Genomic DNA, 27,580 nt, shown 5'->3' on the forward strand with positions numbered 1-27,580 from the left:
TTCAGATAGCTAACCAAAGGTTTTAATCATGTGCTTTTCACGTGTCACGACAAAATAAACTGCTTGGTAAATTACTGGCCGTCTGCAATTTCATTGCTTCAATCAGAGAACAATTTCCCCAACATTACAAATAAAATGCTATACATACGAATGATGCACGATCCTCGCAGTAGAGACCGCTATTTATGTAATAGCGAAAATCAGACCTGAAAAAAAATATATGAACTTCATATATTCACTGTAACCAAAATGCTATACAGCTCAGAAAATGTCAAAGGAAAAATATAAATTAATGAAAATCATGGACAAAGAGATGGGGAGTAGTAAGAGAATGCTCTATTCTCCTAAACATACTAAAATAGGAAGTGTTCAAAGCGTCCGTGAAAACAGTTTCTAAGTGTTCCTGTATTTTGCGGTGTAAAACGTGTTGCTAGGAAGGAAAGGAATGATGTCATCGGGTACCAATATGATACAGGCAACTTGCAGGGTCCACACATTAGTCTTTCCAACAGTATTATATGAAACAATAGAGAAGCCTAAACTATATAGGATGTGCAACACTTCTGTTGGCTTTCTTAAGACGAACAATAGAGAGCCACGTCTATTCGCCGCGTAAACGGGACGTGCAGACCGATCCAGCCGGGATTGTACAATGGGCCATAGAAAGCTGCTATCGATGGAGGTTGTTGTATTTAAGTCGGGTGTAACGTCGTCAGAGATTGGGACTCCTTCCATGTTCATGGTGTTGCAAACGACGATCCAATTCCTGACACCTTGCTGCAGGGTCTACCAAGTGGTCGCTCCGCTAGTAGTTGCTCCAACAACTGAGAAGAGTAAGGATTGGAGCTTGTCCAGTACTTCAAAAGGCGGGAGTGGGGTGGACCACTACTGAGAGTTCTCAATAGAAACTGTTAACGGATCCAGCTGGTATTTTAAGAAGTCCAGTGCAGCGGTACTCCACAGGATGTTGTGGTAAATGTAGGTTGTTGTATTACGGTATGCTTCTTCGGCCACACGGCTACAGTCTGAGGCGCGACTGAAGTTTGGGCTGCTACGAACGAAGATGTAAGGCATGATGGTTGAAACTCAGCTAAAGCGTCGAGGAACAAGCGGGTAATGATAACATTTAAAGCGTGCGTGATCAATTTGTACTGTCTGCTTTTGCTCACTCCCACTTTTTCTCGGAATTACAAACAAGCATGCAGATCACGGTTCTGTTACATAATTTATAAGTCAGTTTCCTTCAAACCTGTGTGCGTACTTTTCAATGGTTGATTGAGACTCTAATGATTAAGTCGTAAGGAAAGTTGCTGTAAACAGTCATCCCTTGTACAAGTGATGATGCTTAATTAATAACAGAGGAATTTTTTTTGGAAATTATATATTTTGAAAATTATATTTTTAGCAGGACTCCGACGTTGCTTATTTAAAAATTATTTATGCCTCTTGCTCGCTTGCCAATAACCTAGTGCTGTACACTGTGCATTGCTAGGGGTGAGCTCGGTTTGCTGGGAGAATTCAACGGACAACCTTTATTTGCCGTAATTTGGCCACTCAGTTGAGTGGCCGTTTATTTTTAATACCAAATCAAATTACAGTAAAACTGGAAATAAAACCTAATCACAGCAAAGGTGAGGGCAAACACGCCAAAGCCCTGATCGACCCGAGAGACAGGGCCGCCCCACCCGAAGCCCAAGCAATGCACAGTGCCTAAACAAAAACTGCTGTAAGAAAACAACGCGGCTCACACTGGCAAGGAAACCAGCCTAGTGCCCCCTGGCGAGAATGATAGACTGAAAGCTAGTATCTAATGTCATGTTAATACTAATGAAATTATTATCATGCTTGTGAAACAGTTGGCCCTTGCACAACCGCCCCTTAAGCTGGTCATCCTAGAAGGAGATGACAAACCGTTAAATAAATTACTTTAAGAACTCCACCTACTTACAGGCCAGAGAAAGTGGCCCAGAGGGGAAACATTGGGCCCTTACCCCAATGTCCCCGAAACTAGCACTACCAAATAAACCTATCGTAAAAGGTCAAACTGCTGGCCCTTGCCCAGCAGCCATTTCTAAATTACAGCGGCTTATAATTGCGCATTCAATTCATGCTCTGGACATTTGCCATTTTAGGAAACAGTTGGCCCCTGCACAAATGCTCCTAAGTAGGCCCTACCTAATCCCTTCAGGGTAACACTGATAATACACTGTGGAGCTCCACAGGGTAATGAACTATATTTGCGTAACCCATTAACCAAGTGGCCCCCACACACATGGTTCAATGAAGCAATATAAGAGTGTACTATACTCAGGAGATTTAATATATCTGAATCTAAAAGGTGGTTCATACTCTAATATTCCATATTCACTGTAATATTAAGACAAACATAGCACAGATACTAGTGGCCCCTGCACACCAGATCTGTGCCATGTTTGGGAAAGTCTACTATGTCTATACGATATCCCCCTGCACGCATGGGCAAATGGTACTGAACTACGCCTGGAAGGCTGACAGAGACCCCATTGTGAAGGTTCATATATATCGCGGAAATGCATTATAGTTTCCACGTCCAAAATCCCTGATCTGTGGGTCTAAGGGCCGCAAAGAATGCTGGTATCAAAGACTTACATCAACATGGGACTGACAAAATGTAACACAGTCAAGAATATAATTCTTAGCTGTGTTTACATCTGTTTAGGAGAGCTTCAACTTGTCCAGTGGAAGGGAGAATCCCACAATCTCTTCAAGGTTTTGAAGAATTTCAAAATCTGTTGGACCTGAAATGTGTTTTATCACAATGGGAAAAATAATAGATATAACCAGAAAGTGAATCAATTGTAAAATACACACAAAGCCAATAATTTGACCACTCACACACCCGACATAGAGCTAACATGAATATTCTGCTTTGAAATAGCAGACTCCTGACCACTCTTCTTTTTAACAGAAATTCTATCACCATGAAAAGACTCTGGGCCAACGCACTTCAGGGCTTGATTGGCTTCTAGAAGTGAACCAATCTTGTAGGCAATCAGACCAATGGATGCAAGTAACTGCTCTGTATTGCGCATCTCCATATGTAGTGCACACAACTGAATGCTAGTGAGCTCTTCATCAAGGAGAAAAAGGAGATCATCCCAGATTCCAGTTTATCTGCAAATTATGGATAACAATGGTGCATTTACAATAATCATATTGTAAATGGGTACCCCAAGAGGTACAGGGATGGCCTAGTGGTGAGAGCAATTGCCTCCCACCACTGTGGCCCGGGTTCTTGGCGTCACGTGTGGGTTGAGTTTGTTGGTTCTCGTCCTAATGCTCCACGGGTTTTTCTCCGGGTCCTCCAGTTTTCCTCCCTCCGCAAAAACCAACGTTCCAAGTTGTGTCCCCAATTAGCTTCAAGCTAAATACCCCTGACACATCAATAACATTTATTATTATTATTATTATTATTATTATTATTTATAAATAAAAAATAAATAGTCTTATGAATATCATGGCAATGAATAAATGGTGGAAGGTGGCTGCTCTTACCAATGCATCAACTTTGGTTCCCAAAAGGCCTCAAGCACTTCCTACATAAGCCTGTGCATTATATAATGATCATGAAAGGCTAAACTTAAAGTATACCTCCCTATGTTACACTTGCTTTGTAGGCATTCTAGGTAGGTTTCATCTGGGGCCACTTCATGACATTTGCAACCCTAATGGGAAATGGAATTACCTCAAAATAAATTAATATCATCTTACAAAATTTTGTGGTTGCATTATTAGAGAAGACTGTAGCTTGTGTATTGTAACTGATGAACTACAACTAAAAAATGCTTATTGATCCACATGTACACCAACACAAATACTAACCCTGATTGCATTGCATATAAAGCAGAATTCTACATCTACTCCTCGACCAACAACTTGAAAATCAAGATCCCCTTTCTTTACCAAAAGAAGGAGCAGTGTTTTGTAGTCCAATGAAACTAAGATATGACAAAAAAACAACAGCAATAAAGAATTATGATATGACATACCCCCAGTACATGTAGAAAATTAACCTATTGTTTAAAATAATCGTCACTGATAATGAAAAAAAAACCTTCAATTAAGTTTCTAAAAAGAAAGTCAGCATCCTCCCTTTTAAAAGGATTAAGGTTAATGTTCTTGCAAATAACCTTTATGTAACAAAATGATAGAAACATCTCATCATCAAATTCTACATTGAACTTCATGCCATCAACAAAAATTCCTTGGTTCTTGATGATTCTCCTTTGTTCATTTAGATCCTTTAAAAGTACCTTCAAGCTTTCCCTATCAAAATAACATTAGGCATGAAGACAACTGATGAAACTTGTTGTTTATTCAGAGCTTATGTTGGGGTAATGTTCTTATAATGCAAAAGGATTTGCAGTTTTTTCCTCTTTCTGTTTATTTCATAATGTGTGGGTATTTCTTTTGTGTGTGTGTGTGTGTGTGTGTGTGTGTGTACTTGTGTGTGCGTGTGTGTGTGTGTGTGTGTGTTGTGTGTGTGTGTGTGTGTGTGTGTGTGTACTTGTGTGTATTACATTTGTCAGATCTTAGAGCCAGTACTGGAAATTGAGTCAACAGTACAACTATGAAAACTGTAACATATGCTCTATAAAACTATAAGCTTTCAGTTAGGAAAGCTTTATAAGAAAGTGTCTCTACTGTGCAAATTAAAAACTTTGTAACCATGTCAAGCAAAGGAGAAAAAGTATTTTAGTAACATAAAATAATAGAAATTAATGATGAACCTGTTTTCTTTACAATTGGCAATGGCCAGTGGGTAAGCAGACTTTGCACTCTGTATGTTGTAAACAGGGTTAAGATGGGGAACCAGACCTACCAACACCTGATTTCTACCTGATCATAAAAAGATTATAATAGAAATGGTTATTATTTCATTCTCATTCATGGGAACAAAAATTATGCACAACCACACATCTAATCCGAGATAGGTATTGTTTTATAATTTATGGCAGCACACTTAAACCTGACAGTCAGTATTTACCACAAAAGGGTCTTCCATCTATCTTCATCAGAAGTTTGAGAGTTAGTGAGCACACATTATGCAGCGTTTGCTCGCGGACAATCAACTTCAAAACAGGACACAAATCCACCTGATAACCTTGTAAAGGAGAAGGCACCTTTTTCACATCCATGTATTCTTTACAAACTCCAAAGATCACTTTTTTGGCCGCCTTCATTTGGTTAAGGTTCAACAATATTGCTGTGTCAGAGGATTTTTTAAAACGGAAGCCAAAGAAAGAAAGCAAAAGAAAAATTAAAACAACAAAATTAACATGAAAAATACATCCAATATGGCTGAGGTTTAAAAAAATTAGCTATTATCATAGTAATAGTAAATAATAATGAGCCTTGCACTTCTTCTACCACTTTCAAGTTGGTATAAATTAAATCTGAGTGCAGACATATCCTTTCCAAAAGAAGCCTCTAAGATTGATAACTAATAACAGACCTTACTTACCCCTGTCCTTCCAAGTTTGGTGATATTGATTACAGCTTGCCAAGTATTACCAGATACCCTTGCCTTGGTCTTGAAATATAATAGCACCCAATCTGGAACTCGGAGGCTTTCCACGTATAAGGAAAATGTTTCATCACCAACAAGCTCTTCCACCGTCCGTTTAACTCCTTTCTTTAGGGCCACATCCTCCACAATCTCATTTACAGTAGCCTTGGCCTCAGGATCACCAAAAGCACACATGCTGGAAAGCACCGTTGATAAATTTTCTCGGCTCCTTTCACAGATGCCTTGTGCATCTTGGAGAAACCTTGTATTCATGTCTAATAAATTTCTTTAAACCTCACCTGTCACCTGTCCCGTGTCCCCTGTCCCTAGTGTTGCATGGTGGTAACCAATTTTTATCACTTACAGCAGCAGTGGGCAACATTTAAAATGGGGGAGAGGAAATAATTGAGAGATGAAGAGCGAGCCAAGAGTTTTGCTAATCATCGTGGTCTAACAACAGCGCCAAACATTTTACATGAAATCCTCATCAAGGTGAAAACAATAAGGGGCGAACGCTGTAAAAATGCACTTCAGGCAATTTACAATGGATTCTTAAATGCACGAGATGAAAGAATCGCACTGAATAACGATGTCACGCTATTAAGAAAGCATATTTTCCTAAAGTGTGTTCAAACGTTTTGCGGCGCTCAAGAATCAAGGTCGTTTTTGTGAAAGTAGTCGTCTGCTAATAGGTTAGAGAGGATCTTAAAGGTAGAACTCGTTAAAGAAGTTTTCTTCTGAAATTGGTATTGATAATAAAACTATTAGCATAAGAAAACTGACCATAAGCGACAAGAAGTGTTATTTACGCTGGCGGACATATTGAAAAATACACAGTCAAACAATGATATATCGGGTAACACATGTTTTGAGAACAGTTCATGAGCTCATGAGAATAAATCGACCTATACTTCCAAAGAACAACAAGAACGGCTTTTAAGTTAGCTTACAAAATGAAAAAATTAAATACACAGACTACTTCAAATTTCGTTAACAGTTCATAAGCGCAAAGTGTTCAGCATAATCAGATCGAAAGGATATTGTGATAAGTCCATTTTCGGGTCCGCAGGCACTTAATTTCTAACGTACTGATCGAACACAACAAGCGGCCATGTTGTCTTTATTACACACAACAACAACCACCCCGAGGGGGGTGGTAACGAAAGTAACACATTTCGTTCTAACAGGGAGGTACACGGTTTCGGCTTTCGCTACAATGCTCCCCCTCCTAAGAGACACTGTCCTCAGTGTCACGGTGCTAACCACTCTAACAGGAACGAATAAAGTTAACAATTTAACAACAGCTCTGAACGTCTTATAAAGTTCTTCTAAAACAACAAGCACTGATCAGTAAACAATAGAAACTAATGTCACTCAAAGTTCCTCCTGTCTATCACGCTTAAGAAACTCTTTAAAAGTCTATTTGAGTGTTCAATGTCCAAGGTAATGAAGGGGTTAGACCCAATCACCGTAACGATTTGGTTCTCTCCGCTCCCTTCCATAACGTGTCCGTACATTATGTGGTAGGCTTCCTCGGGAAGGGGTCCCACTGTCCTTCTCCAACACGCCCTGTTGGTCTACAACTGGAACCACTGGCAGGGCATCAGCAGGTATCTCTGCATCTGTATCCCTTCCCGTGTCTGCTTCGTCGTCACTGTTCTCCGCATCAGATTCAGGCTTCTCGGACATTGTTGTTGAATCAGGTTGGATGCTACCATGAACAGAATTCTGAGACTCCACGGCAATGCTGCCATCCAGAACACCTTCCCTCAGCACCGTTGGAACAGAGCCACCCGGGATAACAGGCTCAATTTCTCCAACACTCGCAACTTGGGATACAGGCGTAACAGTCTCTCCTTCCTCCGAAATCCAGCTCCTCAATGCTGGTCCGAGATATGGCTTGAGTCGGTCTGCGTGAATAACTTTAGCTTTTGCCCTTCGACTTTTTTGAATACGATAGGTTACATCTGACAACACAGACACCACCAAATAAGGCCCTTCCCACGGACAATCCAACTTGGGGTTCCTGCCTTTCTTTCGGCGTACGTTGTGCAGCCAGACGCTGTCTCCCACCCGGAAAGGCTTACTGGACACTCGTTTGTCATAGTTTCTCTTCTGCCGTTCTGCTGCTTTTCCGAGATGTCGTCGTGCTACCTCGTGGGCGCCAGACAGTCTCTGTTGAAGAGCCAATGCATACTCAGTTGACAGAGGCGGCGTATCTGGAGTTGACTCAGTGACTACGTCAAGTGGGACTTCAATTTCACGTCCAAGCATTAGCATGTTTGGGGTTTCCCCCGTAGACTCATGCACAGAGCTTCTGTAGGCCATCATGCAAGGTTGAAGTTGTAAGTCCCAGTCCTCTTGACTTTCTTTAAGTTTTCCTCGCAGCATTTCAACCAATGTTCGATTGTACCGTTCCACCTGTCCGTCTGACTGTGGATGCAATGGGGTGGTTCTAGTTTTCTCGATATCCAAGAGCTTACACACTTCAGCCATGACTTTGGACTCAAAGTTTGTTCCCTGATCACTATGTAACTCCCGAGGAACTCCAAAACGACACACGAACTCACCCACCAACTTTCAGCTACTGTAACAGCTTCTTGATTTGGGATAGGATAGCTTTCAGTCCACTTTGTAAAGTAGTCGGTTACAACAAGAACAAATTTATTACCACGAGGTGTCTGAGGTAGTGGTCCAAGTATGTCCATCGCAAGACGTTCCATCGGAGCACCAACCACATATTGCTTCAGAGGCGAACGTCGCTTCCGTCCCCAGCTCTTCTTGGCACCACACTCATGACAAACTTTGATCCATCTCTTGACTCGTGAAGTTAGGCCTGGCCAGTAGTACCGAGCTCTAAGCGCTCCCAGTGTCTTGTTGACACCCCGGTGACTTGCAGTTGTATGGTTGTGATGAGCTCTGAGCGCCGTTTCTTGCAGGTTGCTTGGAAGTACAATCTGGTACTGTATTCTAGTACCACTTCCCTCTTCCCACCTCCGGCATAGTACTTGATCTCGGATTTCCAGTTGGTCCCACTGGGCCCAAAGTGCCTTCACTGTGCGGTCATATGGAGAGACATCTTCCCACTTCGGTCGGACTGCACTTGCACCTTTGCACTGTAATATCACCTTTAGGCTAGGATCTGCTGCTTGTTGCTCATTAAGGTACTCTCGAGTCCACGTTGGTTCCAGTTTGATCGTTTTGCACCACGTTTCAGGCTGGTCATTGGTAAAGCAACGTTCAGTAGTAGCTGACGACAATTCTGCTCCCCCTCGCTTATCGTGAAGAATTTCCGTTTGCTCCTTTACAAACTCGTCACTCCTACCCTGGGAAACATCAGTCTGAACAGCAACACTAACAACTTGCTCAACCTTCTTCCACTCCTTACACCATTTGCAACCATCGTTACAAGGTCTTCGTGACATGGCGTCAGCATTTTGATGTCGTTGGCCTTCTCGATACTCAATCTCATATGTAAACACACTGAGGAACTCTATCCATCTTGCCAACTGTCCCTCTGGTTCCTTGACTTTAAGCACTGAGCGAAGGGGGGCGTGGTCAGTCCTTATGCGAAACTTCGGCCCCTGCAAATAGTGACGAAACTGCTTCACAAACTCCACAACAGCAAGCAGCTCTTTCCGCGTAACGCAGTAGTTTCTCTCGGCCTTGGTCAACGTTCTGCTCGCATAAGCAACTGGATGCTCCACCCCATTCTTTAACTGACTCAAGACGGCTCCAATACCATGGTTGCTGGCATCAGTGTCAAGTATGAACTCTGCAGTGAAATCTGGGTATGACAAGACAGGAGCTGTGGCCAACAAGGTCTTCAAGGTATCAAACGACACCTGGCACTCGGATGTCCAAGTAAAGTCAACATTTACTTCAGTCAGTTTGTGAAGAGGCCTGGCTACCAGGGCAAAATTTGGAACAAAACGTCGATAGTAACTGGCAAGTCCTAGAAAGCTCTTTACTTCAGTTGCATTCTCAGGTACTGGCCACTCATGAACTCGTTTAACCTTCGCAGGGTCAGTCTCGATGCCCTTCTCAGATACAATATGGCCAAGATATGCGACGCGTTTCTGGAACAGTAGACATTTGCTTGGTTTTAACTTAAGTCCAGCTGATGCAAAGCGAACGAACACTTCCTCTAAACGCTCCAGTTCCTCTTGAAAAGTTCTCCCATACACAATTGTATCATCAAGGTAGATGAGGCAGGTCTCAAACCTTAGCCCTGCTAAGATCAGTTCCATTAATCTTTCAAAGGTACTTGGTGATGAAGTGAGACCGAAAGGCATAACATTCCACTCGTAGAGACCAGAAATGGTTACGAAGGCTGCTTTACCACTGCTAGCTGGGTCAAAAGGGACTCGCCAATACCCCGATGCCAGATCCAAGGTGGAGAACCATTTTGCACCGGAAAGAGAACACAGAGAGTCATCAATCCTTGGCAACGGGTAAGCATCTTTGACTGTTACTGCGTTGACCTGTCTGTAATCTACACAGAACCTTTGCGAGCCATCCTTCTTGGTAACTAACACCACAGGAGATGACCACGGACTGTTGGATTTCTTCACAATTCCACGTTGCAACAAGTCCTCCACCTGCCTCTCAATTTCCGCATGTTTCGATGGTGATGTGCGGCGAGGATGCTGTTTGATTGGTCTTGCATCGCCTGTGTCGATATTGTGTGTCACTAGGTTGGTTCTGCCAAGATCTTGTTCTGATAAGGAGAATACGTCTTTATGCCGGTGTAAGAGTCCAGCAACTGCCTGGCTTTCTTCTTCGGTCAACTGTTCTGAACTGCGCCGCCAAAGTTCTCTGAGTGGATCTGGTAACAAGTCTCCACTTTCCTCCGCCCTCCTCTGGCTTTGGTCAATTCCACTTGTGGAGCCCTGAGAGTTAATTTCAGGAAACTCCAGCTCTGCCACGTTGGAAACTGGTTTGGCCACAGCTACCACAGTCTGAGCACCGATGGTTTGCGTTTTGTCAGCAGTGTTAAGAATTCGCACTGGTACAAGGCCGTTATCTCCTGCAGAAACCAGAGTCCTTCCAATATACAGGCCTTTGTCTTGTAGACGGTTGCCACAGGGCTCTAGGCTTCGCAATCCTTGATTAGCATTTTCAGCTTTGGACTGTCGGTGGATAAGATGAACTGGAATTACTGCTTCACAATGTGGTTCTATCACTACAACACGGCGAGTTACACATCTGAGACTGAGTTGCTGGAATCTCTCACTACAACAGTCAATTTCCTCTCCATTGATAAGAAGTTGTTGCTGAACTAGGTCAATCTTTGCATCTACATCAGACAAGAATTCCATGCCTAATATGGCAGAGTCCTCAATGTCGGCTACCAGTACACGTAAGCTTACATCTTGAGTTCCTATCCTTATAGTAATCTCCCCTATGCCATACGTATTGGTTCTGCCCCCGTCTGCCACAAACACTTGTGAGCTATCTTCACGTAAGGGGAATTTAGCATCCTCAGGTAACCTCTTGTAGCACTCATAGGATAAAACATTTCTCACGGCACCCGTATCTACCAGCCAAACAACTTTACACTGTCCTATGAACCCAATGACATAAAGTCCATAGGGGCGAGATCTCCGATTAGGTACTACTGTCACATTCCCACCCTCTTTAAGATTGTTAACTGCAGTGTTAGAACTTTGAGGCCCATGACTGTCCAGGTATCCTACTGGGCCCTCGAGGACACCCTGTTCCCGTTTCCCGAGTACTGGTCAGTTGCCGGTCGTCCCCTTCGTTTAGGGCATTCTTTTCTCATGTGTCCCCTCTTTCCACAATGCCAGCATTCCCATCCCCTGGTTTGGTTTCCCTGTGGCTGTAGTTGGTTTGCAAGAAATTCATTCAATTGCTTGATGATGCTTTGCTGAGCTTCTAATTGCTGTTGTTGCTGGTCTATCTGAAGCCTAAGCCCATCCACCTTTGTTTGCAATTGTGTTCGTTCTGTTTCCATGGCTCTGACTTTACTACCCGCCCGTCTGAAAGAATTATTGTTGTCTAGAAGTCGGAGGGATTCCAACTCTCTAGCTAGGGAAAGGGCTTGGTCGAGAGTTTCCGGTTTTTCCCGTCTAAGATACAGCCTATCATCCTTATCACTCAAAGCATCAATAAAATGTTGGACAGCAAAACGTTCCTGCACGGAAGCACCCAAATCCTGGTATGCTAGATCTACCATTGAACGAATATCTGTAGCTAACACTTGTAAACTCTCACCTTCGAATTGTCGACGATTTAACAGCCTGGCCTGATGTAACTCGGCTTGTTTCTCCACGCCAAATCGTAGCTGCAATCTCTCCACAATTTTGTCGTATTGTTGACAATCTGAATCCGTGAGTCCACTTAATAATTTCCTACTGTCACCACGAAGACTGGCGGCCAGAAACATCGCCTTTTCTTCCTCGGTCCATCCATTGACGATCGAGCAGCGCTCAAAATGCATAAGATATTCTTTCAGGGGTTGTTTTCCATCGAAATCTTCCGGTAGTTTAACAGGTTTCCTTGTTTGGCGGACCACCGTCAACCCTTGTGACTTTGCGAGGGCTAACAAGTCATCATCGTTACACCGGAATGGATTTGCAGTCGACGCACGTGGTGTTTCGGTCGCTGGAAGTGTGCTATCCCCGACCTCTGGTGACTTTGAAGTCGAAGCACGTGGTGTTTCGGTCGCTGGAAGTGTGCTATCCCCGACCTCCGATCGTACAAAAAACGGGCTAAGCGCCTCCAAATCCGTTTTGAAAGGATTCTCTGACCTGATAGGAGTGGACCACCGCTGCCGCCAATATGATAAGTCCATTTTCGGGTCCGCAGGCACTTAATTTCTAACGTACTGATCGAACACAACAAGCGGCCATGTTGTCTTTATTACACACAACAACAACCACCCCGAGGGGGGTGGTAACGAAAGTAACACATTTCGTTCTAACAGGGAGGTACACGGTTTCGGCTTTCGCTACAATATCTGTAATCTATTAAACGTTATGAATAAGGTGTTTGGTGTCCGGTACTGCACATATATAGTTAAAGCAAGAAAATATCCACATAAACCTTTGCCGGGTTCTTCAACGATGCAATCCCGTGTCTTGTCGCTATTTCGTCTTATTCAGTGAGACGGAACGTACTCACATGTCCAAATGCAGGTCTCTCCTACAGAAGTTACTCCAACCACACGGTAGGCGGAATTTCTTTTCAAGTGGTCAAGCACATTGCAAGGGGGTAAGGTGATCTTTAAGACATTAGTCGTACCATAGCCTGGAGAGCCTTTTTGGCTAACATACGTCTGCGATAGACTGATAAAAGGAATGGTATTCGTTGGACCACCGAATTCAATGTAGGTTGTTGCTTCTGATAATCCTTTATCGGGATCTTCTGTGTTCATAGAGGAGCGAACCAACACATACAAAGGATTCGTTGTTTGCCAAGAACGACTGGAATACATGGCGATTAGAATACGCGTAAAATGCAACAAAGATATCCACTGAAAATTTGACTTAATTTGCTATAAATGTGCTCAGTCTCCTGTTTATTATTTTTTTTCTCAGAAATGTGTCTGCATGAGTTGTTTAGGCAACATGTATAATTCATTAGGACCGTGCAAGGCTTAGAAATATCAACCTAACCTCAGTTTCTCAGTTTACGCATCTTTTGTTATTTTGGAATACTTTTCTTTCTCGAGACCGAATGCTCGGGGTCGAACACTCGACATAAGAATAACCAAAAATGCAGCCTACTGTTGTAGATAAGTTTTCTATGCCGAGACGAAAGGAAAACAAAGAAACTGCTCAACTGAACAAGATATTGAAAAAAACTGCTCAAATCATCAATCATATCAAAAAAAACTGCTCAACTGAACAAGATATTGCTACGGAAGAACCCAACTCGGAGCGTTCTCTTGGTTAACGCTGAGGACAGAAATAATCTGTCACTCACTCTGCGTACCGTGACTGGACTAAACCTTTAAGTTGCATTTAAATCCTGTATGTCGCACTTATTCAATGAAGCTACTGATTCTAATGAATTTTGGAAATTGACCGACCAAGTCTTGAGGAAACACAAAGTTAAAAACATTGGTCCAATCTGTGATCACAACGAGGAGATAATAACCCATGATTTAGAGAAGACAGAGTATTTTAATGACTTTTTTGTGAATGTCAGCAAAGACCTCACTAAGGGTGAACTTGTCATCTATAAGCACCTTTATCACTAGAGTCACTCCTACCAGGGACAAAACTGACATGAGCTGGGAACTGGTAAAAAACAAACTGACTAAAGCTGCTAACCCCAAGAAGGCTACTGGTCCAGACCAAGTATCCCCCAGGGTCCTCTCCATGATTGGTGACCCTGTTATCCACAGTCTTTTACCAATCTTCAGGAAGAGTATATGTGACGCATCTTTCCCTTCAAGCTGGAAATTATCACGCGTTAACCCCATATTTAAGAAAGGCTCACCAACAGAAGTGAACAACTACAGACCTATCTCCCTCCTCAGTATCCCTGGGAAAATCTTAGAAGATGTTGTCAGTGATACCCTGAACAACCATTTGCACACACAAGGCTTGTTATCTCATAGACAGTGGGGTTTCCGGAAAAATTATTCAACTGAAAGCCTCTTACTTCACCTAACAGAGACCTGGAAAAATGCGCTGGACAAGGGCCTAAAAGTGGGCGTGCTTTTTATTGACTTTCGAAAAGCATTCGACATAGTGAACCATACCATCCTTCTAGAGAAGCTAAAGGCAATTGGGATATCTGGCGATTTGCATTCGTGGCTTACCGATTACATGTCTGCACGTAAACAATTTGTCCAAATATCAGGATATCAGTCCGAGCACAAAACCATCACACATGGAGTTCCCCAAGGCTCAATACTAGGGCCAAAATTATTTTCAATATTTGTAAACGATCTTCCAGAATCAATAACTAGTGGTGAATTATTTGTTTGCCGATGATACCACTATTTTTACAATTGGAAACAACATCGACGATATCATCTTAACACTCCAGTCTGTACTAGACCAGCTGTACACCTGGTGTCAATCCAACAGATTAATCGCCAACGAATCGAAATCTGAAGCCCTGATAATTTCTAGCCAGAACTTTATTGGCCCCCTGCCACGCCTGGCCTTTGGTAATAGCTTTATTGAGTACAAAACATCATCTAAATGTCTTGGGGTGACAACTGACAGCAAGCTATCATGGCAGGAGCACATAAAGAACGTTTGTAAGTCATTCAGCAACAAAGTTGCAGTACTGAATCGGATAAAGTTTTTACCGATACCAACCTTAGAAAACATTTATTATAAAACTATTATCCCTAGCGTTTTGTATGGCATTGTAGTCTGGGGGTCTTGTTCTTCAACATTGACGGATGATATTGATCGAATTCATTTAAGAGCTACTAGAATTATTTACAACCTACCCCATAGCATCCACAGTGATGACATCATGAACGCTCCACACTGGAACTCTATTGTTTCATTTTACATCAGGAGACTTTTAGTTATTACGTACAATATCTATCATGGAAATAGCATCGAGCCTCTAAATGACTTAATAGTGAAATCCGAGACTCCTTATCACTTAAGAAAATCCCTAAAAGTTAAGGTTCATAGACCAAGAACAGAAATGGGAAGATCTTCGTTTAAGCACAGAGCTGCACTATCCTGGAACCTCCTTCCCGAAGACATAAAGAACAGTTCAAACTTAACTTCCTTCAAGAGAAAACTCTGGGAAAATAAGAGAATTCTGAAATCTATCAGTTTTGCTAAAGCTTCCTGCAGCGTTTCCTACAAATCTGTTGACTTTAAATACTTTTAACATTTACTCCGTATTGTTATTAATATTTATTTCCTTTAATTGTCATTATTTACATACCATTTTCGGTCTATTCACTAATTAGGTATTTATTGATAGTTTAATTGATGCAGGTCCACATCAGGACGTAATATCTTGCCTATCCCTTAACCTGCTTTATTAAATAAACTATGATGATGATGATGATGATGATGATGATAACGAACAGCTTCAAAGTTAACATGTTTGGCACGAACAGTTCAGTGAACATTAAATCGGTTAAGCGACTGGAGTGAGCGTTACGCAAAAGTTTAGATACTGGACTAAAAAGAATTATGACATAATTATGCATTTCCCGTGACTTACTTGGCTTTTCCATACGGTTCTAGATCAGAACGTTAGGTAAAGTAACCTAGCACAAGCTAAATTTTCACGTATGCCGGTTGTCTGTAGTTTCATTACATCAACAGAAGACGATTTCCCCAACAATGCCGCAAATTAAATGCTGTAATTTAACATGTTTAAGAAAAAAAATTTAAATTGTCGGCCAAAGTTTTAACTGTTCCTTCTTTTTGTATGATGGCGTGTTTCTTTTTAATAGTATGGGGGAGGCTGGTTGAAGGCGCCTCTTAAAGAAGCAATCCTTTGGTGGTTCGGGGTACCTTGTAAGGTCCACACAGTAGTCACTCCGACAGTGTTTACAGCATTAACTGTGAAACCAAGTTCTTGAAGCTTGTCTAGTACTACAAAAGGCGGATGCCTGGTAGAAAACAAGGAGGCAGGAAGATCTTGTCGGGCGAATACAGGATCTGGCCTCACAAATTCAACGACGGTCACCGGTTCAAGCGCCTTCATTATCGCCTCCGCCAACGCGTGGAGAGTACCAGTCCGAGAGGGTGCGTAGTTGAAATCAATATAGGTTTCTGTTCCACCGTATGCGTCATTGGCCACTCGATAAAGAGAACCGTTGTCTGGGAGCCTTTCCACGTTCATGGAGTTGCGTACCAAAATATAAGGCATGGTGTTTGCTGGACGAGAACGAGAAGTCAGTAATAAGGCTTAAAAACCGTGCTTGGCTCGTTTATCTTGCTCCTTTTCACTCCCCTTACTTTGACCGGCTCGAAATGGTATTGCGTTACTTTCGATCTCCCCCAAATTTGGTGTGTATGACGTTGAAATATTAAACAAATCACGTACCGAGTTTGGTGGTAGACGTTTGAATGTAACAAACACAACACCCCTTTCAAATTTGAAGGAGGCATTGTTCTCCGAGCGGGCAATTGTGAGTAATAGTATCTCAGCTCCGCCGAAACGATACCGGAAGAGCTATTTAACGATAAAAATTTCGCTGATGGGATGGAAAGTGGATAAGAAAGCGATTTGGACCGGTAGCTAGCAAATGAGAGTGGAGAATCGAGGTAAGAAGTCGAAATCGTCGCTATCGGCCGCGTGGTTTTGTCGAAGTGTTTGATTACTAGCGCATCTCTTCGAATTTGATTTAAAATTGCTTTACGGGACTCCAATGAACAGTAATTTACGCCAAGAATATGTTTTGTAGCGATAAATTCCAAGCATTCAAAGTGTAATGGATACTTCGTTCGATCGGCTGCTACCATGGAAGTGCATCTTTTGAATTTTTGAAATTTATTTCGGATGATGTGGGCGCAAATAAAAATTCGTAAAAAAATCAATATTTATTGTTTTTCTTTCAAATTTTCAGGACATATTGCTAACATGTTAATGATCAATTTGTGTTATTAATAATCTGCCATATCCTGTGCTAATGAGGATAAGTGACTTTTACCTCGAGTTTTGCATTATTATTTTGCTTACTTTGTGTGTTAAATTTATTTTTTCAGGAAACTCCTGGCTTTCAATGATGTAATTAATATTTCTCTGAAAAGCCAATTTTATACACTTAAAAATGAGATATTGTAGGTGTTATTGCTGTACATATCTGTTGAGGTATTTTAAATAAAAGATGGTATGTGAAAAATTGTTGCGTTAGACTCACTGCCTTCAGGGAGCTACCTTAGCCATGTGTGTCGGAAAAGTGACGTCAGCCTTGTAACCTCGCAACGTGAAACCAAGGGTGGTCTTTACGATATTGTGTTTTTGTAAAAGAATAGGCTAAGATCGACGCGATACGAAGCGTGTGACGACTAGAATAAAGATAAGGAAAAAACTACGTGAGTGACTAGTGTTGCTGTACTAGGATTTCCAACATGTGGTCACGTGGTTTGAAGTCGATTTCCAGAGGAAGGTAATACACACCTAAGTGATGAAGATTTGCACAAGTCGACTCGACGTGTTTTAGTTGAGTCGATGGCGATTGGCATAAAATCCTTCAGATCCTATCTTCTCGGATCGGGACCAATAAATGGAGGTCCCGTCTCCTGCAGGGCTGGGGTAGGAGACGTTCATTTCCCACGCATGAGATTACTGTGTGATAGATGTCCTCCCCTGGGGTGGGATGGTTAGGTTGGGTTTAGGTGGGGGAACCTAGTAGGGGACTACTCTTCCTACTGTTTCCCACCTGTACAACGTACAAATCTTTCGAATACAACATTACACTTCATTAGGCGTAAGTATTAAATTTAGACGAATCTACACGATTCGTACGGGTCGATTCGACTCGTCTTTATTAAAGTCCAGTTGTCTCATCGGAAGTCTCTTCGTTCAAGATGCGCCGATCACTGCGAGGAAAACTTTTGCGGTAAATGGCGCGCAATCCATTTACGTCTTCTTCTAAACATAACACCATCTTTTTTGTTCTATGTACAAACATAATGTTATCGACTTTGCCGATCCTAGCAGTATGCAGGACTCGTGTCACTTACGAACTTCGTAATGGACCTTTTTAATATCACATAGATTGTGTTACGACGGTAAAGAGGTTTCCTTGTGCCAAACATCCTGACTCTGTGTTACGACGGTAAAGAGGTTTCCTTGTGCCAAACATCTTGACTCCATGTGTGCAAATTCCGGAAATGAAGGCAAGCCTTCCCTAATAATAAGCTGCTGGCGGTCAGCAAGTTTTGTCAACGAGGAATGGAGCAAGAATGAACAAAGGTACCTGCAGTTCTAGTACTAATTCCCCAAGGGACATGCCTCAATTTTCAAATCTTGAGTCCGCTGCATTGAGCAGTTTTCTTTGGAAGCTGAATCAGTAGGGGCGGCTGTACTCGTCACGACAATCATTGAAAGATAAAAGTAATCACGTTTACTGAAATTCATGAAAAAGGTCTTTCTGAGCTTTATCTCTATAATAAATAGGTGCAACCATTCAATCATGAGAAAAATGTCAAAGGAAAGTGCCAAAAATCCGTCCTGTATCGTCATCTGGAAATGAACTGAATTTCGGAGGAACGAGCCGCTGAAAAGATTTGCTCACGTCGGCAGCGTACCCATAGGCAAATAGGAGGCAGTTAATTGAGCAATCAAAGCGCGCGATTCGCGTTAGCTATTGTAATACGAATTTATCTATGAAGGAGAATAAGGAAAAAAGAATAGCCTTCATTTATAATAAGCGTTCGTCCCTTATTTTGGAGTTCCTTATCCGTTAAAAGCAATCCTTGGGAGTGCTACCAAGTTGTGTCTAAAACCCAAAACTATCTTTTCTGGCGTAACAATCATTCTGTTTCCAAATTCCAAACATTTTCATTTTCTCTTTAACCTTAAAAACGCATTTGCAAAAAAGGAATGCTCTGGACACCGCTCACTTTTAACATTCAAGTCATGATCGATAAAAAAAGGCCAATACTCGTAGTATATCCAGATTAAAGATCACTTGTCTCAATGTGTTGCGTTCAATATCAAGTAAAAACATTTTTTAGGCTAGCCCGTCGTAAAATTCCTCCTGGAAAACTTGCGTGCTACGTTAACAATCAAAGGCTCTGTGAGCCAACTCGTGAATTGGATAAGCCAATGTAATTTATGTGTCGCCAATAGAGATTGATGTTTGATTTGCATACTAGAGTATGATTCGTTCTAAGAAGTGTTGGACTGGTAAGTAAACGTTTTGAGGAATATGATGTGAACTTAAATTAGGCTTCAAAGACAGAAAATATGGTCTGGGTAGGAGTTAGTGTAAGACAATCACTGTTCCAGATTTTACTGTAAAGGTTTGTGGAAAGAAAGTTCAAAAGGGTGCTGTTTTGTTTATCGAAAAACTATTGCTGCAATGCTAAGCTCGGTATTTACTTGCGATGTAAGCATAGGGATAAGCATATAAAAGCTTATGCGCTGGATGGGACCCTAGGACATGAGGATAAGCATACATGCATAAGATTATCTAAATGTTGCTTTCTTTCTATGCTTATACTGTCTAGTGAGTCATACCGTAGATGGCCTTGTGTTACTGCCATAATCATAGTAACTTTCCCTGTTGCAAAGGAGTGGTTCGATCAAATCCACCACGCGAAAGTAAATTTTTCGTTTTGCTTAAGGTGGCTGGTACCGGTTTTCATCTTTTTGATGGTTTGTAACTTTGAAAGAATACAACAGAAAGACTGACCAAGGCCAGTTGAACACTTTTACGGGGTTGAATTATATAATCATTGGTAATCCAAAAATAGGTGTCATTTCGTCACTAGCGGTTTCCATGGCAACGCTTTCATAGGCTTATTTAGACGCATTTTTTGGCTTGTGGCTTAAATAATTCGAAAATTAACCCGATGACCCCGTGATTTTTTGAGTGATCGCTTTTGGCACTTGAAAAGGAAAATGCACAAAGATTTTAAAAAAATTCTACGGAGCGGAATTTCAGAAAATCTAGAAAAAAAGGCAATTTTCACACCTCGCAAATTTCCTTCCGTAGAATTTTCTAGTTTTTTTTCTGATGATTCCTTTCGACGTTAATATCATATTGGAGCAATAAAAAGAAGGGGTCACCGGACTTATTTTCATGCAATAGCTTTCGTGAGTTTAGCAATTTCCACGCGCGTTCTCGCGCATTTAAAAATCTGGATTCTATAAGATCGACATTTGCTCATGATCTGTTATAGCTACCGCTGACAATTGCGTGTTCTCGCGCGTGCGCCTACGATCTGATGTTTACAGACGTTTACAGCTAAGAAAATCATTAAACACCTGTCAAAGACAGCCTCACGGGCTCATCTTAAAAATCCTACACACGACTTTTGGCTATATCATATTATTTTCCTTAAAGTTTCAAAGTCTTCTTCCACTACCAGTAGATTATCCCTCACTTGAGTTCTTCTTTTTTTCGCCGTCGCAAGATTTCTTGTCGGCTGAATATTTTTTTTAGATGTGAAGTGAAGCAACCTTTACTTCTCCGAAAATCTTCTTCTTTATCTTAGTTTCTATCTCCTGCAATCACAGTGGCCGCTCAACACATCAAATACACGCTCCAAGCTAAACTTCTCACAAAAGTAGAGAAAAATCCATGCGCCGCCATCTTTGTTTTGAACTTTCATCTTTTGATCTCGCGCTTCTTTCGCACGTTTATCTCACGCATCACGCAAGAGTGACCTGTTCCCCGCGCGAGGAGACTGGTATCAGCCACCTTAACCGCCCGAACCGCACGATTGGCTCGCGCAAGAACGCTCTCCCCCTATCTCACCTACTAAGCAAAATTTTGTCTCCAAACTTCCTCTCTAGTTTGGAGATCAATAAACCAATCAGAATTCCTCGTTTGAACGTGTATTTTGCTGGCTTTAGAGGGTACCAGAGGGACATAAATCTGTGCGTTCATACTAAATGATCAAATTTGTAAATATGGCGTCCGCGCGGCCGACCTTCAAAACTCTCAAGTCGGATTTTTCGTTCCTCTGCGATATCGCCGGAAAAAGAAAATTGGAACGGATTACAAGGCCGCATGGGAATATTAAGACACTATCTATGGAGATCCTAGATTTGTTCCAGATACAATCACTCAATGCAAGATATAGTTAAGTTTCGTGCACTGCAAAATGGGAGGATGGGAGGATGGGAGGATGCGAGATTTTGGGATTTAGTGCATCTAGTCAATAAGTGCTATAACACGTTAAGGGAAGTGGGTGTTCCCGGTGACATGAACAATAATCACATGTTGTCAGTTATCGAACAAAAGATGTGTGCGGACGACCACAAGATTTGGGCAAGAGATCTGGAGCGAGAGGGAAAATTGGCAAAACTTAAGGGTCTAACGGAATGGATGACTGTAGAAATGAAGTCGCGTATGCGTGCAACGGCCCCACTCAGAACCGGAGCAAGCAACAACCGTTCACTGCATTACGTACGAACCGAAGGCAGCGTTAGAAGTAATTCAACCTGGCATAAATATGTTGGTTATGTCGTACATCCGCTCACTGGCCAGATCAATGTCCGCGGTCTGCCGCAATGAGCGTTAATGAAAGAATCAAGACCGCCAAGGAAAATCACGTCTGTTTCGGGTGTTTGAAGAGAGCCGGCAGAGAGCACAGATTGGAAAACTACAGTCGTAAACAACGCTGCGCCAACACAAAGAGGGGAGAACAGTCCCAACGCTTCCATCATCCACTTTTGCATAAGAGTCATGTGATCAGAGCAGGAATAGCCGCATTCACGGAAGGTCAAGGAGTACTTCTGCCTGTAATCTCCGCAAACCTTTGTGGCCAAAACGGAGTCTTCAAACGTGGCAATATTCTGCTCGATACCGGAGCGCAAATCAGTTTGATTAGCATTGACACAGCTGAAGTGTTAGGGCTGAAGGGCAGGGATACACCAGTCACCATAACTAAAGTTGGAGGTGGAGAGGAAACGATTGAAACGAAGGAGTATCGAGTTCCTGTAAATGTTTTGGACGACACCCGGAAGTATTCAGTAAAAGCTATTGGAATCCCCAGTATTGGCGACGATGTCACAGCAGTTCAAACATCAAAGCTTTCTGACCTCCTTTGTGTGCCAAACGAAAAGATCCATAGAGGAAAAGGACAGATTGACGTGCTGAAGCAGCAGAAGTTCTCCACAAGAAAACATCCATGGACGACATTTGTAATTCGGTCAACACAGTCACTGAAGCAAAACAAATGGCAGAGAATCTCGACATATCTCTAAAGACAGGTGGCTTCAAGGTTAAACGTTGGATTTCGAACAAATCGCTTGAAGACCATGCTCAGGTTGAGAAACGATCGGAAATGGCGGTATTTAGAGGAAATGTTGCAGAGAAAGTCCTGGGAATGGCATGGAATAATCAAGAGGACACACTCACGTTCAGCGTCACCTCTAACGCGGTATATCACGTGATCGGGAGCGGACAACCTCTTTCCGAAGGAAAACTAACGAAGAGGGTTTTACTCACTCAAGTCGCTCAGGTTTATGACCCCTTAGGGCTCGCTGCCGCTTTCCTTATCAGAGCAAAGATCGGATTACAAGAACTATGGCAAGTAGGAGTTGATTGGGACGAAGAGCCCCCACTAGCCGCTCGTGCGAAGTAGAAAGATATATTTCGAGATATGAAGGATTTGAGAAGGGTCCAGTTTCTTCGCAGTTTAACGCTTGCTAATTCAGAAGAACCTCCAATGCTCTGCGTATTTTCCGATGCATCCCAGCATGCCTTTGGAGCTTGCGCCTACAGCCGACAGAAAATAAGTGAGGAAAAGTATCAAGTCAGACTTATCACCGCAAAATCACGAGTAGCACCTTTAAAGCAGCTAAGCATACCCCGCCTAGAGTTACAAGCAGCCGTTTTAGCGTCTCGGTTAGCTAAAACCATTCAAGAAGAATCCAGGATAAAGTTCAAGGCTGTCAAATTCTTCACGGACAGCACAATCACACGTGCCTGGATACAGAGCCCATCACGCAATTTCAAGCCATTTGTTTCGTCGCGAGTGGGAAGTTCAAAGTAACTCGGACCCGAGTTAATGGTATCACATCCCTGATGAAAATAATGTTTCTGATGACGTTTCAAGAGGAATACCCGTACACGACCTAAGCGGGCGATGGAGCCACGGACCAGAGTTTTTACAAAAGCCAGAGGAGCTCTGGCCGCAAGAAGCAGATAAGCCAGTTGGGGAGGAAGACTTGGAGCGTCGACAAGTAAAGATAGTTTGCGAAGTAAAGAACATAGATGAAGCCATAAACCCGAAGACTTTCTCGAGTTGGAGAAATCTTGTTAGAGTAACAGCTCGCATTCAAAGGCTAGCTAACAAGAAACGGACAAGAGGGCAGAACCAAGAAGGAAGAGAAGGCCCGCTTTCACCCGAGGAATCGCAAGGCGCTGAAATCTTCTGGATCAAGAAATCCCAGAAGTCCTTGCATAGTCGAGTCAAGAAAGGAGAGTTTAGGGCACTGAGCCCATTCGTTGACGGACACCGCGTGATCAGAGTGGGAGGGAGATTAGACAAAGCCGTTGTATTCTATGAGACCAGACACCCCGCACTTCTGCCGAGTGATCATTGGATCTCTGTGTTAACAACGAGGCACGCCCATCAACACGGGCATAGCGGAGTAGCTGCTACAACTGCAAATATTAGAGTGAAGTATTGGATCCTAAAGGCAATGGAGTTAAGCAAGTCAGTCAAATTCAAATATGGATTCTGTAAAGAAATGGCACATAAGACGGAAACACAATTGATGGCAGATTTACCAGCACTTCGCCTAGCGCCCTACACCCCACCATTTTACCACACGGCATGTGACCATTTCGGGCCTTACAGCGTCAAGATCGGCCGTAACAAGACAACTAAGCATTACGGTGCCATATTTACATGTTTGAACACTAGGGCAGTTCATTTAGAGATGGCCGTTGACTGTTCTACAATGGAGTTTCTGCAAGTTCTCCGCAGGTTTCTTGCGATACGAGGTCAACCGGCGGTACTGATCAGTGATAACGGTGCACAGTTTGTCGGCGCTGAGAGAGAACTGCGTGAAATGGTACGAGGATTCAGTCGAGAAGAAATTCAAGAGTTTTGCGCGGAGAAAAGCATACACTGGAAATTCACGACACCTGCTGCCCCGCATGAAAATGGCTGCGCAGAGTCGCTCGTTAAGACGTCCAAGAACGCTTTAAAGAGGGCCATTGGCAGCCAAGTGCTAGCTCCATTCGAGTTGTACACGGTGTTTCTTGAGGTGGCCAACCTCGTTAACCAACGACCAATCGGAAGGATTCCAAACGGCACTGATGATACCAAAATACCGATGCCCTAATTACATCCTCCTTGGACGAGCGTTATCAGAAGTACCACAAGGACCATTCAAACAAACGCAAACTCCGCGCCACAGAGTTGAGTTCGTCCAGAGAATCGTCGACTCATTCTGGAAGCGTTGGAGTCGAGACGTTTTCCCATCCCTAGTACCAAGGAAACGGTGGCAGGTCGAACGATGAAATGTGAAAGTCGATTACATCGTTACGGTTGCTGGTAGTAAAGCTGTTCGAGGCAAGTGGTGCATGGACAGAATCTTGGAAGTCTACCCAGGACCGGACGGCCGAGTACGGAATGTCAAAGTCAAGACGTCGGCTGGCGTTTCCAGTCGGCCTGTCACTAAAGTTGCAGTTATCTACCCCTCAGAAGATGATAAGTAAAGGGACAATATACAATTACCATTTAAAGAGACAGTGTAGGATGCGGACTACGCCCTCATCGGGGTGGAGAGTGTTTTGTTGAGAAAAGGATATAACTAGATATGAGTCATAATTGATTGACAATTATTTTCCCATTTCATTAAGTTCATGATACACTTGGGATTAGTAACTTCGTAAGATCGCGCAACGTGTTCAAAGTTCATATTAGAAGGAATCGTTCCGTGCTAAATTGCTCTCTCGTTGACCGGCGTTTCATACCATTTTGCCAACCGGATGCCCAATTGAACTGCGACCCCGTGTTTACGAGTGATTAGGAATAATCTGCTGGATATCGTCACAGAAGTAAGTGGTCGATGATATGCGATTAATCACTGTAGTTCGCTTATGTTGTAGTTTGCCCTGTAGTTTGCCCTATCTAATATTATGCAAAGTTTTCCTTAATAGATCGAATAAAACCAGAAATCATTTATATGGTTTCCGTCATCCAGTGGATTAATATGCGAATTGTGGACGTAAATTGGAAACCGAACTTTCGGACTTCAAGCAGGGCCTAGCGACAATTTGACGATTCCATGGCCCGGTAAATATTATGTTCGAGTAACAATGTGTTCCAAAAGTATAGTTTAATGGAAGATTTTGGGTTAAATCGTAGTTTTTCAGAATTTTCAACATAACGCTACGCAATTTTCTGGCCGAGAAGTCAAGTAAACAACGATCTAAGCATAATGAATTTTACCGCGTGGGCTTTGTACACGTAAGAAATTCGTACGTTTTTCGCTTACAATAGCAGATCAAGAACTGTTTTGAATAAAAATGTCGTCCCGAAATATTTCTTGGTCATTTTCGTACTGCTTCCTTTTGACAGATTCCATGAAACTTGAGATCTCTTCGCAAGTCAATCGCAAGTCTGTGGTTCGGTCTACAGTCGATATATACTATGGACTCTGGTTATCTAAAGCGTCGTCCATGTAAAGCACTCAAACGCTTCTGTATCTCGAACTTCAGGAGCTTTGGACGTCATTCAGACTAAAATCCCCCCACAAACCCTTTCCCGCTGAGATCAAATTTAGCACCCGGCCGTTAAATTTAGTGACACTTGAAATCGTTAAGTGAGACATTGCAAAGTAATTCAAACGAGTACTTTGGGACTTTAAGTAAACCACATTCCCCATTAAAAGGGAGGGGGAGCTATGAACTGAAACGAAAATACATCACATTCATTTTACCTCGTTTTCCAAGCGATGAAGTTAGACCAGAAAACAAATTATGTACTATAGCTCGCTACTTAAGCAATGGAAGACAACAACAAATGTTAGACCCTTCTTTTCCATGAAGCGCTCTTCTCGTCACATACCTACAGTGAGTGGAGGGCCCTCCCCTCAGGAGGTGGTAGACGACCTTCCTGTAGTTCATCTCCAGTAAGTTGCTTGGAAGTCCCTCCAACGATGTTCAGTGCTTGGTGGTAACCATTTTGGTACAATGAAATATATGAAGTTCATATATTTTGAACTGCGGTATTAGTTACATATGGTGAACGATCCTCGCAGTAGATAGCGCTATTTAAGCAGTAGATAGCGCTGGTTATTTTATTTTTTATCTAATACCGCAGTTCAAAATATATGAACTTCATATATTTCATTGTATCTGATTTATCACTTTCACGGGTTTATTACGAATCAACTTAACGGCCTGCTCCCAGTTGGCTTGTTAGCTCAATTGGTAGAGCGCTGCACTAGTATCGCAGAGGTCAGTGGTTCGAATCCCGTACAGGCCTGATTTTTTTCAGGTCTGATTTTCGCTATTGCTTAAACAACGCTATCTACTGCGAGGATCGTTCACCATACGTAGGTAACCATTTTGTTAACGCTAACACCACCACTTAGGCAACCGACTTTGAAATGGGTAAGAGAGGGAGATAAATGAGATCAACAGAAAAAAATTCAAAAATTTGAAGAGCACGCAAAGACTTTTGCCGCGGTGTGTAATCATAGGAGGGCGTCAAACATATGAATTATATCTTTATTTAAGGCAAAAAATAAAAAAAAAACGCTTTAACCTGCGCTCCAGGCATATTACAACCGATGCACACGGAGCAAAGGAAGCGCACTGAATATGATACACCTCGTTCTCTGAGCCATAATAAGAGATACGCTTGTTATGGACACTGCTCCAAAGTCCCCTAAGATCCTACGGATACTACGTCATTGATTAAGAGACAGCAAGTATTTTCCATCAAGTGTAATGGAAACGTACTGTGGCGCTTTTAAAGTCGTGGCCGTCTGCTGGTGGAATAGAAACTGATCTCTAAGGCAAAACTTGTTTTAAAGTGAATTTATCTTCTGAAATTGGTATAAATATTCATGCAAGTGAATTGACCTTTACGGTCGCGTATTTTCGTTACCATGTTCCTATCGATAGCGTAACTCTATTTTTTGGTATATTTACATACACAACCCATACATTTGGAAACTCTTTGCAGGTCAATTTTACATCATTAAGTCAGTTGGTAAAATCACGTTATACCGCCAAGGAACAACGAGGAGTGTTCTTTAAGCTAGTATATATAGTGAGAAATACTCTTACATGAATATTTAGACTATAATGTCGCTTACGATTTATGAGCGCAACACTCAGCGCAATTAGTTCGAGAGGATATTTTTAATCTAATGAAAGACATGAATAAATTACTTGGTTTTATGCTACGCAAAGTTTCA

General features: G+C 42.3%; 1 non-coding gene and 2 pseudogenes across 2 annotated transcripts; 2 read left to right on the forward strand and 1 right to left on the reverse strand.

Annotated features, from left to right (window-relative positions):
• On the reverse strand, positions 1 to 6,993 carry LOC148727809 (uncharacterized; annotated as a pseudogene). The gene is made up of 8 exons (XR_015988454.1): positions 5,504 to 6,993; positions 5,027 to 5,216; positions 4,770 to 4,878; positions 4,208 to 4,305; positions 3,862 to 3,983; positions 3,631 to 3,704; positions 2,879 to 3,153; positions 1 to 2,777 (listed from the first exon to the last, which is right to left on the reverse strand). The product of XR_015988454.1 is annotated as an uncharacterized LOC148727809 (transcript).
• A 12,348-nt stretch (positions 6,994 to 19,341) lies between these two features.
• On the forward strand, positions 19,342 to 22,399 carry LOC148727810 (uncharacterized; annotated as a pseudogene).
• LOC111337801 (uncharacterized) lies at positions 22,297 to 24,866 on the forward strand. Its single transcript, XR_016002461.1, has one exon. It is a non-coding gene; the product is annotated as an uncharacterized LOC111337801 (transcript).
• Positions 24,867 to 27,580: the final 2,714 nt, after the last annotated feature.

Source organism: Stylophora pistillata, chromosome 6 (genome assembly GCF_964205215.1).
Source record: "Stylophora pistillata chromosome 6, jaStyPist1.2, whole genome shotgun sequence".
NCBI classification, from domain to species: Eukaryota; Metazoa; Cnidaria; class Anthozoa; order Scleractinia; family Pocilloporidae; genus Stylophora; species Stylophora pistillata.